At 44.4% G+C, this 2239-nt stretch overlaps 1 protein-coding gene across 4 annotated transcripts in view; it reads left to right on the top strand.

Moving 5' to 3' along the window:
• Nucleotides 1-2239, top strand: part of CUNH4orf17 (chromosome unknown C4orf17 homolog) — a 34142-nt gene that overhangs the window by 406 nt on the left and 31497 nt on the right. Inside the window, exon 2 of one of the 4 annotated variants that reach the window (XM_006023682.3) lies at nt 773-839. The exons of 2 other annotated variants lie outside the window; for them this stretch is intronic. The gene's annotated coding sequence lies outside the window, so the exon portion shown is untranslated. Of the gene's footprint in view, nt 1-766; nt 840-2239 lie in introns of all 4 variants that reach the window. One more of the 4 variants, XM_014519987.2, reaches the window with a different exon arrangement.

Below are 2239 nucleotides of genomic sequence, written 5' to 3'. Positions count from 1 at the left end.
TTTCCCCCATCCCCACCAGCATGTGGGAAGCCAGCTTCAGCCGCAAGCTGCTCCGGATGGGATGGACCTGGCTGGGTCTGCACCGGCCAGGAAAGGCAGCTTCAGCCTGCTTGGCCTTGTTGGCCCTTTCCTTTCTGGTACTGGGCCCCTTTGCCTTTGTGCAGGGCTGCTTACTTACTGCCTCAGAACGACTTAGTTTTGGCCTTTGCTGCCCTGCCAGGTTCCAGAACTTTGCAGAGGCACTCCACACTATGAGGGGATGAGGTCAGAAAAGATCCCTGCAACTGGTTAAGGGAGCACCTGACAGGAAGAGGTGGATATAACTTAAATCTCTTATTCTGGAGGCCAGATCTCATATAAAAAATTTCAATTACAGTCTACAAGAGAAGAAAGCACATGGAAATGATGGTCTGAAAGCTTTTGAAGTTGGAACAGGCAATGATGTATAAACCATAAAGTGAAGATGATGATTATGACAAAAGATTATAAAAAAAAATCAAATTAATCTTCTGCAGTGAAGTGTGGGTTCAACTAGTGTTTCTTTAAATGTGGAACATCTTTGTAGCTTTTTTGCCATTTTATCACACCATAAATTGGCTGACCATGTGGCATGTTACAATTTATTACACAATTAATACATTAAGTATGCAAAAGTATGCAAAATAATTTTCCTCAGGGGAAATTGTAAAATTTATAAAAATTCAATTGAAGTTTTTATGAAAGTCACATTTTTACCTAATTTAACATATAAATGGTTCTCTTGGAGCCCTAGCAGGTCCTGGTGCACATATTCTGAGTGCTGAGTTGGATCGGCAGAAAAAAATCAAGATGTCATTGAGGTAAATTATAACAATGTGATCCAGCATATCTTGAAACATGTCAGTCACCATGTGTTGGAAGGTAGCAGGGGCATTAGAGAGTCTGAGGCATGACCACATATTTAAAATGCCCATAGCAGAACTGAAACATGGTCTTCCACTTGCCCCTTTTCTTATATGGATGAGGTTGTAGGCACCTTGTAAATCTAATTTCTATAAAATCTTGGCCCGATGGACTCTTGAACAATTCTCTCGTTAGATGCAGCAGGTAATGATTACAAATTGCTAACCAGTTTAAAGCCCTGTAGTCGACACAGGGGTGGAGAAAGTTGTCCTCTTAGGTACAAAGAATACTGGGGCCCCAGCTTGGAACATGGATGTTCTAGTGAACCCCTTACACAGGTTCTCTGTGATGTACTCTTTGAGAGCCCTAACCTCTTTGGATGTCCTCACACAGGAACTATGACATAGTTGGAACAACAGAGACTTGGTGGGATAGCTCACGTGACTGGAGCACTGTCATTGATGGGTATAAACTGTTTGGGAAGGCTTTCTTCAAACAGCTAGCTCAAGTTTCCAGATCTTAGGCCCTGGTTCTCATGGGGGACTTCAATCACCCTGACACCAGCTGGGAGGGCAATACAGCAGTGCACAGGTGATCCAGAAAGTTTTTGGAGCATGCTGGGGACAACTTCCTGGTGCAAGTGTTGGAGAAGCCAACTAGGGGCTGTTCTTTGATCTGCTGCTCACAAAAAGGAGAATTGGTTAGGAACATAGAAGTGGATGGCAACTTGAGCAGCAATGATCATGAGATGATTGAGCACTTCACCCCACAATTTAGTATCATCTGCAAACTTGGACAGAGTACACTTCATACCCACATCCAAGTCACTGATGAATATATTGAAGTGGACAGGTCCAAGGACTGTACCCTGCGGGACCCCACTACCCACATCCTTCCAGGTTGATACCAACCCATCTACTACCACTCTCTGGGTGTGACCACTAAGCCAATTTGCCACCCACCGGACCATGTAAACATCTATGTCATGACCTGAATGTCTCTGTTTTGGCATTCAGGCACTAGAGCCTCTGGTAACTTCATGGACTTGAACTTTGTGCAACACCACGAGATACTGGTCAGGTCAAAGAGGAACCCCAAAGTAGTAGAGACCGTGGGGAGATCCCATATCTCCTTGGGCCCCTTTACCAGTGAGACAGCTCCACTAGAGGTATTGATAGATGACCATTGGGAGTCTATTTGTTTATCTCTTATCTATTCCCCTCATTTTTCAGTTATCCTAGAAATAGGATAACTTGAGCCCTTGTTTGTAGGAGGCTTCTCAAATTGGGACCCAGGCCAGAAGCAGGACTGATGATATGGGGACCCTTGGACTGACCATGGACAACTCGCAGCTGGC

Source organism: Alligator sinensis, unplaced genomic scaffold, assembly GCF_000455745.1.
Source record: "Alligator sinensis unplaced genomic scaffold, ASM45574v1 scaffold353_1, whole genome shotgun sequence".
Taxonomy (NCBI): domain Eukaryota; kingdom Metazoa; phylum Chordata; order Crocodylia; family Alligatoridae; genus Alligator; species Alligator sinensis.
This window is presented reverse-complemented; position numbering and strand designations above follow the sequence as displayed.